General features: G+C 40.5%; 1 protein-coding gene across 2 annotated transcripts in view; it reads left to right on the forward strand.

Moving 5' to 3' along the window:
* Window positions 1-12,997, forward strand: part of LOC129818137 (delta-sarcoglycan-like) — a 317,531-nt gene that overhangs the window by 218,240 nt on the left and 86,294 nt on the right. The gene's annotated exons all lie outside the window — the stretch shown is intronic.

The raw sequence follows: 12,997 nt of genomic DNA on the forward strand, positions 1-12,997 counted from the left end.
ATACACAGGCCTGCAGGGCAGATTCACAATTAACTCTTGGGGAGGAAACAATAAGTGTCAGTTGAGAGACTGGAACTGGTTGTGTTTAAATGACAGAGTTGGTGAGGTCTCTGCTCTCCTTCAGGCTGTCTTTTTACGAGTGTTTAGAAATTGCAATTCTGTGTCTTATAAGGACAGCAAAGGAAGTAGCTAGCTGGAGTCAGAGTCCAGTGACAGAGCAGGCTTGATGCCAGACCAAACAGATTCAAACATTAGGCCATGTCTCCTCAGACTCCCACTCTACCTCTGAGACCTAGTGCTTGTCTGCCAGCATTTAGAACTCCTCGTTGTGTTAAATGGGGATGTTCTAATGCAAGTGAAACTCTGGTCTAGACTAAGATAGATTAAGGTGTACTGTGCACTCCTTGCCAATGCAGCACAGAATGACAAACTTAATGGGGAAACAGAGACAGATCTATTGGCAGTAGTCCTATCTGGGTTGCCCCGGTTAAATTCATCACATTGTACTGTTCTGGAGTGGACTCATAAGGCAAACTCCGCTAACATCATGTGTCAGCAGTAATGGTAATTAGCAACACTATCCTTATTCCGGGTCTACCTGTAAAACTCACTGTCATACTGTTAAACCTTCCTCATTAAGAGCAGGAAGAGAGATAAGTGGGGCATACCAATTCAGACTGTGTGCCTGGAGTCTAACCTTAAAGCATTGGTGCATGTCAGAGACAGACGAGCCACGCATGGTTACAGGAACCTTGTCTTCTCACCAACCACCTCTACTTGCTGCTGCTGCATTTTTTAACTGTGGGCAGAAAGGTTACCCAGCATTTTGACCTGAGAGTCAGAGGTAGTCGTCCTATTCAAACACAAGCCTGGCTGCTCTGGGCTCCATGCCAGGCCACCCAGCTCTGCTTGCCCTGACTGGGAGAGTCTGCTCTCTAATAGGGTGGATAGGGGCCTCCCTGGAGCAGCTGCTCCAACCACACCTCCCAGCCATAGCCCTCTTTCTGGGGAGTGGATCACCACTCTGGGGACACTAATCTAGGGCCCATGCAGGATGGAGCAGCAACAGCCCCGGTTAACGCTCCACAAGGGCAAGAGACAAGCCTTTCTTGTCTGGCCAGATACATGCTGTATCATTCTCATCCCCAGTCCATTTAGCCATTCCCATGTTTTTGTGCCACCACCTCAACATCCGTTTGATGAGCACAGCACTCTCTGATGAAGGATAGAGGACATGGACAGAAAGCCTGGCACATTCACGATTTACCAGTATCACCATTGACCTGAGAGTCAGAGGTAGTTCTCATTGTTCAGAAGTGAACCTTTCCTTTAATCCCCAGTACTTGACACCAGCCATTACCGAGTCATCGCCCATCTCTGTGTTTTCATTGGTGCTGCTGGTGCTCTCAGGCCTGGACTGAGCTAAGCGGGTCTGTCATATAAAGGGGCTGCGGAGCTTGTTTTTCTGTTTGTTTATGGCAGGTGGTGACGGGCCACGGAGGCAGTGCTAGATTTCTGCCAGACTGAAATGTTTAAAATTTTCTATTAACCTCCGAGAGAGGCTGTTTAATATGTCAGTGTGGCAAATTATTTTTTTTATCCCTCGTCTCGGTCCACTCTCCACAGTCGTTCTCTCTGCTCTGTACTATCTCTATCTATCTCACATTCTCTCTGATACATTTTCTCTCATCATGGTACAGCACTGCAGTTTGTCTCTAAGCAGCAAGTCAGAATTATATAACTCATCTTGTGTCGCTTTCACTGGCATCAGCAGAAATGTCTATGCATTACAATGTATAGTTTTGTTTGTAATATATGTGACTCACCACCTGGATTCGGTCTTACGTAGCAAATTTAGAATTTCAGTTTTTTTACATTGGATAAAAGTAGAGACTCGGAGCTACAAAATTATATATCAACACAACATTCTTGAGGAACAATGGGAAATTAATTCTACTTAGAAAGTTGATACTTGTAAACTCACTTTTTAGAAAAGGGCCTTTGAATGTTTTGGTACCTATTAGAGCTCTCTTTTGTCTACACCCATTCATCATTGTTCACACCCTCATAAACCAGCCCCACCCATCTCTATAAGGATTCACATGAGGTCATGTGCTAAAGACTAAAAGTGGTAGTAGCCTACAATGGGGAAAAAATCCAGATAAACAGAAAATGTCCAGATAAAAATATTTTATAAATATAAGATGACGCTTACCCAGATACACTTGTCTAAATTGATGTGAAGGAAATGTGAAAGTGAAAGAAAAGTACTACATTGTCATACTTGAGTAAAAGTATAAATAATTTCAAATTCCATATTAAACCAGATGGCATTATTGTATTTAAAAAAATTGAATAATTAACAAATAGCCAGGTGCAGCTTACACCTTAGCCAAATACATTTAAACTCAGTTCTTCACAATTCCTGACATTTAATCCTAGTAAAAATTCCCTGTCTTAGGTCAGTTAGGATCACCACTTTATTTTAAGAATGTGAAATGTCAGAATAATAGCAGAGAGAATGATTTATTTCAGAATGTATTTATTTCATTACATTCCCAGTGGGTCAGAAGTTTACATACACTCAATTAATATTTGGTAGCATTGACTTTTAATTGTTTAACTTGGGTCAAACGTTTCGGGTAGCCTTCCACTTGCTTCCCACAATAAGTTGGGTGAATTTTGGCCCATTCTTCCTGACAGAGCTGATGTAACTGAGTCAGGTTTGTAGGCCTCATTGCTTGCACACGCTTTTCCAGTTCTGCCCACAAATGTTCAATAGGATTGAGGTCAGGGCTTTGTGATGGCCACTCCAATACCTTGACTTCATTGTCCTTAAGCCATTTTGCCACAACTTTGGAAGTATGCTTGGGGTCATTGTCCATTTGTAAGACCCATTTGCAACCAAGCTTTAACTTCCTGACTGATGTCTGGAGATGTTGCTTCAATATATATCCACATCATTTTTCTTCTTCAAGATGCCATCTATTCTGTGAAGTGCACCAGTCCCTCCTGCAGAAAAGCACCCCCACAACATGATGCTGCCACCCCGTGCTTCACGGTTGGGATGGTGTTCTTCGGCTTGCAAGCATCCCCCTTTTTCCTCGAAACATAACGATGGTCATTATGGCCAAACAGTTCTATTTTTGTTTCATCAGACCAGAGGACATTTCTCCAAAAAGTACAATCTTTGTCCCATGTGCAGTTGCAAACCATAGTCTGGCTTTTTTATGGTGGTTTTGGAGCAGTGGTTTCTTCCTTGCTGAGCGGCCTTTCAGGTTATGTCGATATAGGACTCGTTTTACTGTGGATATAGATACTTTTGTACCCATTTCCTCCAGCATCTTCACAAGGTCCTTTGCTGTTGTTCTGGGATTGATTTGCACTTTTCGCACCAAACTAGGTTCATCTCTAGGAGACAGAACGCATCTCCTGAGCGGTATGATGGCCGCGTGGTCCCATGGTGTTTATACTTGCATACTATTGTTTGTACAGATGAACGTGGTGCCTTCAGGCATTTGGAAATTGCTCCCAATGTTGAACCAGACTTGTGGAGGTCTACAAAAAATGTTCTGAGGTCTTGGCTGATTTCTTTTGATTTTCCCATGATGTCAAGCAAAGAGGCACTGAGTTTGAAGGTAGGCCTTGAAATACATCCACAGGTACACCTCCAGTTGACTCAAATTATGTCAATTGGCCTATCAGAAGCGTCTAAAGCCATGACATCATTTTCTGGAATTTTCCAAGCTGTTTGAAGGCACAGTCAACTTAGTGTATGTAAACTTCTGACCCACTGGAATTGTGATACAGTGAAAGTGAAATAATCTGTCTGTAAACAATTGTTGGAAAAATGACTTGTGTCATGCAAAGTAGATGTCCTATCTGACTTGCCAGAACTATAGTTTGTTAACAAGAAATGTGTTTAGTGGTTGAAAAACGAGTTCTAATGACTCCAACCTAAGTGTATGTAAACTTCTGACTTCAACTGTAGGTATCAAAAGTAAACCATTTCAACGTCCTTATATTTAGCAAACAAGACGGCACAATTGTATTATCTTTTATTGATGGATAGCCAGGGGCACACCAACACAGACATCATTTTCAAACAAAGCATTTGTGTAACCTTTACTTAATACTTTAACGGCTGTCTAATGCCTCCTCCTCGGATGAGGAGGAGGAGTAAGGGTCGGACCAAAACGCAGCGTTGTATGCAGACATAATGGAATTTATTAAAGAAAGACGAAACATGAAAACTCTTACACAAACTACAAAACAACAAACGACGTAGACAGACCTGAACTTGAGAACTTACATAAAGACACGAAGAACGCACGAACAGGAAAGACTAGCCAAACGAACGAACAAACGAAACAGTCCCGTGTGGTGCAACAGACACAGACACAGGAACAATCACCCACAAACAAACAGTGAGAACAGCCTACCTTAATATGGTTCTCAATCAGAGGAAACGTCAAACACCTGCCTCTAATTGAGAACCATATCAGGCAACGCATTTAACCCAACATAGAAACAAATAACATAGACTACCCACCCAGCTCACGTCCTGACAACTAAACAAAGTAAAACAAAGGCAAATAAGGTCAGGAACGTGACAGTAACCCCCCCCCCCCCCAGAGGGTCTGGGTGGGCATCTGTCCACGGTGGTGGCTCCGGCGCATGACGAGGACACCACTCCACCACTGTCTCTGGCCCCCTCCTTAGCGTCCTCCGAGTGGCAATCCTCGCCCCCGACCCTGGTCTAGGAACCTTAACACCGGTCCCCCCTTGATAACTCAGGACATAGAGGTAGCTCAGGACAGAGAGGTAGCTTAGGACAGAGGGGCAACTCTGGACTACTGGCAGCTCCGGGCTGAGGGGCAGCTCCGGGCTGAGGGGCAGCTCCGGGCTGAGGGGCAGCTCCGGCCTGAAGGCCAGCTCATGACTGGAGGGCAGCTCATGACTGGAGGGCAGCTCATGACTGAAGGGCAGCACCGGACTGGCTGGTGGATCCTGGCTGGCTGGCGGCTCTGGCTGCTCATGGCTGGCTGGCGGCTCTTGCTGCTCATGGCTGGCTGGCGGCTCTTGCTGCTCATGGCTGGCTGGCGGCTCTTGCTGCTCATGGCTGGCTGGCGGCTCTTGCTGCTCATGGCTGGCTGGCGGCTCTGGCTGCTCTTGGCTGGCTGGCGTTATATTAGCTTACCACAATAGCCAGAAACACAAGACATTTCCCAGCAGTAAAAGTTAGCGATCGTGACACACCAGCAAAAGATATAATTTTTGACTAACCTTGATAAGGTTCATCAGATGACAGTCCTATAACATCAGGTTATACATACACTTATGTTTTGTTCGAAAATGTGCATATTTAGAGCTGAAATCAGTTGTTATACATTGTGCTAACGTAGCTATTTTGTCCCACAACGTCTGGATTTTTTTCTGACACTTTTTTTGACACACATATTCTGACCAAATAGCTATTCATAAACATAACTAAAAAATACATGTTGTATAGGAAATGATAGATACACTAGTTCTTAATGCAATCGCCGTGTTAGAATTCTAAAAATAACTTCATTACCACATAAGGCTTACGTTATGTCGACCGAGTGCCCAAAACCTGGGCGCAAAACTAATAGTACACAGTTCGACAGATATATGAAATAACATCATAAAATGGGTCCTACTTTTGCTGATCTTCCATCAGAATGTTGTACAAGGTGTCCTTTGTCAAGAACAATCGTTGTTTGGATTTAGAACGTCCATTTTCCCTCTTGAATTAGCAAACGCACTAGCCAAGTGGCGCGAAGCTCTCCTTTCTGAACAAAGGCACACAACGCAACACGTCTAACGTCCCGAATAAATTTCAAAAATCGAATAAAACTATATTGAAAAAACATACTTTACGATGATATTGTCACATGTATCAAATAAAATCAAAGCCGGAGATAGTAGTCGCCTATAACGACAGCTATTCAGAAGGTAAATCCAGGTCCAACTTCGCGCCTTCCTGAAAACAGAAAATGGGTGACACGTCATTCCAAGAGGACGTATTCCATCTCAGACCAAGATAAACACTCCATTTCTTCTCTCACTGCATCTTGACATCCAGGGGAAGGTGTATGACGTGCATGTATACTACTAGGTATCATGCCCATTTATAGGCAGGACCCAGAAGAGAGCATCGATTTCAGATTTTCCACTTCCTGGTCAGGAAGTTTGTGCCAAATGAGTTCTGTTTTACTCACAGATATAATTAACCTGTCTAGGATCAGCGTGGCGCTAGCGGCACACCCCCCCCCCCCCCCACTGAAAAACCAGTGCCGCGAAATTCAAAAAAAATATTTTTTTAAAATATTTAACTTTCACACATTAAAGTCCAATACAGCTAATGAAAGACACAGATCTTATGAATCCAGTCAACATTTCCGATTTTTAAAATGTTTTACAGGGAAGACACAATATGTAAAGATGTACATCTATTACCTAAAAACACATTAGCATAATCCACCATCTTTTATTTGTCCACCAACACCAGTAGCCATCACCAATTCGGCTAAACTAAGATATTTATAGCCCCTAACCAACAAAAAAACTCATTAGATGACAGTCTGATAACATATTTATGGTATGGGATAGGTTTTGTTAGAAAAAAGTGCATATTTCAGGTATATGGCATAGTTTACAATTGCACCCACCATCACAAATGGACTAGAATAATTACAATGAGCAACGTGTTTACCTAACTACTAATCATCAAACATTTCGTAAAAATACACAGCATACACGAATCGAAAGACACAGATCCTGTGAATACAGACAATATTTCAGATTTTCTAAGTGTCTTACAGCGAAAACACAATAAATCGTTATATTAGCTTAGCACATAGCAATTAGCAGCCCAGCATTGATTCTAGCCAAAGTGAGCGATAAAAGTCAACATCGCCAAAAGATATTAATTTTTTCACTAACCTTCTCAGAATTCTTCCGATGACACTCCTGTAACATCACATTACAACATGCATATACAGTTTGATCGAAAATGTTTATATTTAGCCACCAAAATCATGGTTAGACAATGTGAAATGTAACTCGGCTGGTCAGAATTTGTCCTTGCGCCACTTAGACAGTGATCTACTCTTATACATAAATACTCATAAACGTGACTAAAAAATATAGGGTGGACAGGGATTGATTGACAATTTAATTCTTAATACAATTGCGTTATTACATTTTTTAATTTATCCTTACTTTTCAATACAGTTTGCGCCAAGCGAAGCTACGTCAAAAAACATGGCGTCCTAAGCCACTAAAATGTTTCGACAGAAACACGATTTATCATAATAAAAATGTCCTACCTTGAGCTGTTCTTCCATCAGTATCTTGGGCAAAGGATCCTTTCTTGGGAGAAATCGTCTTTTGGTGGAAAGCTGTCCTCTTGCCATGTGGAAATGTCAACTACGTTCGGGATGAACTGAAAAGCGTGCCCAACTTTTCACATCGTTGCAAAAATAAATGTCCCAAAATCGCACTAAACGGATATAAATTGCTATAAAACGCTTTAAATTAACTACTTTGTGATGTTTGTAACTCCTATAACGAGTGAAAAGATGACCGGAGAAATATAACAGGCTAAACTAACGCTTGGAACAGGAGAGGGTCGGTGTCTTCCACGCGCGTTACGCAGCAAGAAAAGACTTGCTAGCTAAAGGTTTTTTTCATTTGTAGGGCCTGTGAACGAGCAATCGAGCCCGTTGGAATCGTCATCACGTAAAGGCATCCAGGGGAAGACGTAAGAAGTGTCCGTATAGTCATAGCAACGACAGTGCCCTTTTAACTGACTTCAGAAAAGTGGCCAACATTTCTCAAATCTGACTCCATGTCAGGGAAATTGCTGTAGAATGGGCTCTGTTCCACTTAGAGACAAAATTTCAACTCCTATAGAAACTATAGACTGTTTTCTATCCAATAATAATAATAATATGCATATTGTACGATCAAGGATTTTGTGGGAAGCCGTTTAAAAAATTAGCCACATTAGCATAAATAGTCTAAACAGCGCCCCCATCCCCAACAGGTTAAAACGGTTTTAGAAACTAGAGAGTGTTTTCTATCCAATAGTAATAATAATATGCATATTGTACGAGCAAGAATTGAGTACGAGGCCGTTTAAATTGGGCACGTTTTTCCCCCAAAGTGACAACAGCGCCCTCTGTCCTCATCAGGTTAATATGGTTCTCAATCAGAGGAAACGTCAAACACCTGCCTCTAATTGAGAACCATATCAGGCAACACATTTAACCCAACATAGAAACACATAACATAGACTACCCACCCAGCTCACGTCCTGACCAACTAAACAAAGTAAAACAATGGCAAATAAGGTCAGGAACGTGACAAATACCCGTCCCGGAACCAGGATCCTCCTCATCAAAAAAGCTGACTAGCATAGCCTAGCCTAACGGGACAGGGATATCATTGAAATATACTGTTCATGAAATCACAAGTCCAATACAGCAAATGAAAGATAAACATCTTGTGAATCCAGCCATCATTTCCGATTTTTAAAATGTTTTACAGCGAAAACACTATGTATTTCTATTAGCTAACCACAATAGCCAAAGACTCAACTGCATATTTTCACCATGTTTCTACCGCATAGATAGCTATCACAAAACTGACCAAATAGAGATATTATTAGTTACTAACCAAGAAACAACTTCATCAGATGACAGTCTTATAACATGTTATACAATACATTTATGTTTTGTTCGAAAATGTGCATATTTGAGGTATAAATCATAGTTTTACATTGCAGCTACCATCCAAAATATCACCAAAGCAGCCAGAATAATTACAGAGAGCAACGTGAAATACCTAAATACTCATCATAAAACATTTATAAAAAATACATGGTGTACAGCTAATGAAAGATAAACATCTTGTGAATCCAGCCAATATTTCCGATTTTTTTAAGTGTTTTACAGCGAAAACACAATATAGCATTAAATTAGCTTACCACAATAGCCAAACACACAAACGCATTTATTCACCGCATAGATAGCATTCGCAAAAACCAGCAAAAGATATAAAATTAATCACTAACCTTGAACAACTTCATCAGATGACAGTCTTATAACATCAGGTTATACAATACACTTATGTTTTGTTCGAAAATTTGCATATTTAGAGCTGCAAACCGTGGTTATACATTGTGAAAATGTAGCAACATTTCCCCAGAATGTCAGGAGCTATTTTGGACACTCACCTATTTTGGACACTCACCTAATCTGACCAAAGAACTCATCATAAACTTACTAAAAAATACATGTTGTACAGCAAATGAAAGATACACTGGTTCTTAATGCAACCGCCGTGTTAGATTTTTAAAAATAACTTTACCATAACAAACAGCTTGCATTATTGCGAGACAGCGCCCGCCAAAACGGCGGAGAATAGAAATAACATTTTCCACAGAAATACGAAATAACAGCATAAATTGTTCTTACTTTTGCTGAGCTTCCATCAGAATCTTGTACAATGAGTCCTATTTCCAGAATAAAGCGTTGTTTGGTTTTAGAATGTCCTTTTCTCCTGTCGAATTCGCGCCACAATGCTAGCCAATGTTGATGACGTTCCCAGTTTCTCTCGACGCAAAGAACGGAAAACTCAAAGTCCCAATAAACGTTGAATAATCTGATAAAACTCGGTTGAAAAAATATACCTTACGATGTTATTATCACATGTATCAAATAAAATCAGAGCCGGAGATATTAGCCGTGTATACCGAACGCTTATCAGAAGACAATATATGGAGGTGCTTCGCACGCCTAGGTAGAGAAAGGAAATTCCTGACCTGCCACTCCAAAAGCTCTTGTTCGACCTCAGATCAAGCTAGACACCCCATTCCACCTTCCACTGCCTGTTGACATCTAGTGGAAGGCGTATGAAGTGCATGCATATCGATAAATATAAGCCAGTTGAATAGGCAGGCCCTGGAACAGAGCCTCGTTTTCAGATTTTTCACTTCCTGTGTGGAAGTTTGCTGCAAAATGAGTTCTGTTTTACTCACAGATATAATTCAAACAGTTTTAGAAACTTGAGAGTGTTTTCTATCCAATAATAATAATATGCATATTGTATGATCTAGAATAGAGTACGAGGCACTTTAACCTCTACTCAATAGGGGGAGCTGTTAGCACTTTTTTTGTTTGTTGATGTTGCCAAATTAAACTGCCCAGTACTCAATTCTTGCTCGTACAATATGCATATTATTATTATTATTGGATAGAAAACACTCTCTAGTTTCTATAGCCGTTGGAATTATGTCTCTGAGTGAAACAGAACTCCTTCTACAGCACTTTTCATGACAGGGAGTGAGATTTCAGAAATCTTGGCCCCTGTTCCCAGGTCAGTTTTAAGGTCCCTGTAAATGCTATGAGGATACAAACACTGCCTACGTCTTCCTCTAGATGTCAGTAAGTGGTGACACTTTGAATGGAGTCGATTGCGCAATCAGGGCCTGTATAAAAGACCAATGACCGGAAGTACATGTCTTTTCGTCTCTGCGCCTGACGCACGATGGACGTCGGACTGGCCTCCTTCCAAGCTGTTGTTTAGCCAGTAATATATCTCCGGTCATGTTTTTACTCGTTATAGGTGTTAAAAACATCATAAGGTAGTTAATTTAAACCATTTTATAGCAATTTATATCCGTTTAGGGCGATTTTATGGCATTTCTGTGTGACGCACTTCGAGGAGCTGGGCACTTTTCTAGTACATGGTGAACGTTAGTGGCCATTTCGACGGGACAAGAGGACATCTTTCGACCAAAAGATGATTAGACCGGAGAAAGGATTCATTGCCCAAGATTCTGATGGCAGTTCAGCTAATAGTAAGAACTATTTATGATGATAAATCGTTGTTCTGTCAAAAAATGTTAAACGCTTATGCCGCCATTTTCTTTGGGGTAGCTTCGCTTTGGCGCAACCTGTATTGAACAGTAAGGATAATTTAAAAAATGTAATTCAGCGATTGCATTAAGAACTAAATTGTCTTTCAATTTAGGGGGGTGCTCCCGGATCCGGGTTTCTGAGGCGGTAGAAGTTAATTTGGGCACGATTTTTTCCAAAGTGAAAATAGCGCCCCCCTATTGACAAGAAGTTTTAAGTGAGTCTGCCAGATCAGAGGCAGTATGGATGACCATGGATGTTCTCTTGATAAGTGTTTGAATTGGACAATTTTCCTCTCAAAATGTAACAAGTACTTTTGTTGTCAAGGAAAATGTATTGAGTAAAAAGTATATTATTTTCTTTACAAAAATGTAGCGAAGTGAAAGTTCACAAAAATATTAATAGTAATGTACAGATACCACAAAAAACAACTTAAGTAAAAATACTTTAACCTCTACTTCCTCAGAAACCCGGGTCCGGGAGCACCCCCACCAGTAAAAAAGCTGACTAGCATAGGCTAGCATAGCGTCACATGTAAATAGTAGCATCTAAATATCATTAAATCACAAGTCCAAGACACCACATGAAAGATACACATCTTGGTAATCAAGCCATAATTTCTGATTTTTAAAATGTTTTACAGGGAAGACACAATATGTAAATCTATTAGCTAACCACATTAGCAAAAGACACCACTTCCATACTCCACCATTTTTTTTACTCCATCAGCAGCTATTACAAATTCGACCAAATAAAGATATAAATAGCCACTAACCAAGAAACAACCTCATCAGATGACAGTCTGATAACATATTTATTGTATAGCATAGGTTTTGTTAGAAAAAATGTGCATATTTCAGGTATAAATCAGAGTTTACTATTGCAGCCCCCATCACAACTCTCACCAAAGCGACTAGAATAACTACAGAGACCATCGTGTATTAGCTAATTACTCATCATAAAACATTTCTTAAAAATACACAGCGTACAGCAGATGAAAGACACAGATAGTGTGAATCCAGACAATATTTCAGATTTTCCTAGTGTCTTACAGCGAAAACACAATATAGCGTTATATTAGCTTACTACACGTGCAAACATCACCCCAGCATTGATTCAAGGCAAAAAGAGCGATAACGTGTAAACCACCAAAATATATTAATTTTTTCACTAACCTTCTCAGAATTCTTCAGATGACAGTCCTGTAACATCATATTACACAATGCATATAGAGTTTGTTCGAAAATGTGCATATTTAGCGGCACAAATCGTGCTTATACAATGAGAATAGTGTCCAAATACTCAAGCAATCTGTCCGGCGCCATCTTGGAAAGGCACCTATTCTTATCGAAAACTATTCATAAACTTGACTAAAAAAATACAGGTTGGACAGCAATTGAAAGACAAATTAGTTCTTAATGCAATCGCTGAATTACATTTTTAAAATTAACGTTACTGCGCAATACAGGGTGCGATAACGCAAGGCTACACTGCAAGTAATGGCGTCTTATGCATTTAACTTTTTTTCAACAGAACGAATTATCAGCATAAATAGTTCTTAATAATAGCTGAGCTTCCATCAGAATCTTGGGATAGGTGTCCTTTGTCCAAAAGAATCGTTGCTGGGTTGGAGAATGTTGTCTTCCACGTTGCAATTAGCAGTAAACATTAGCATGCGAGAGAGAGATACCCAACTTCCTACAACGCCAGAAAATGAAATACCCGAAAATCGCAATATACTGACATAAACTGATATAAATCGGTTTAAAATAACAAGAATATGATGTCTTTAAAGCCTATATCGAATAAAAACAGAGCCGGATATAACTAGAAGCTAAAACGGGAGCTTCTAAAACGACATGCCAATGTCCTCAGTGCGTCAGCGCGAAGAATCAAATGGAGGGACACATCGATTCCAATCCATTTATAGACTTTCTGATCTGCGTAGAGACTCCATTTCAAGGCCCTCTATTCACTGACACCCAGGGGAAGGCGTATGCAGTGCATCTCAACCAATAGAAGACAGGCAAAGTTATACACAGGTCTGA

Source organism: Salvelinus fontinalis, chromosome 2 (assembly GCF_029448725.1).
Source record: "Salvelinus fontinalis isolate EN_2023a chromosome 2, ASM2944872v1, whole genome shotgun sequence".
NCBI classification, from domain to species: domain Eukaryota; kingdom Metazoa; phylum Chordata; class Actinopteri; order Salmoniformes; family Salmonidae; genus Salvelinus; species Salvelinus fontinalis.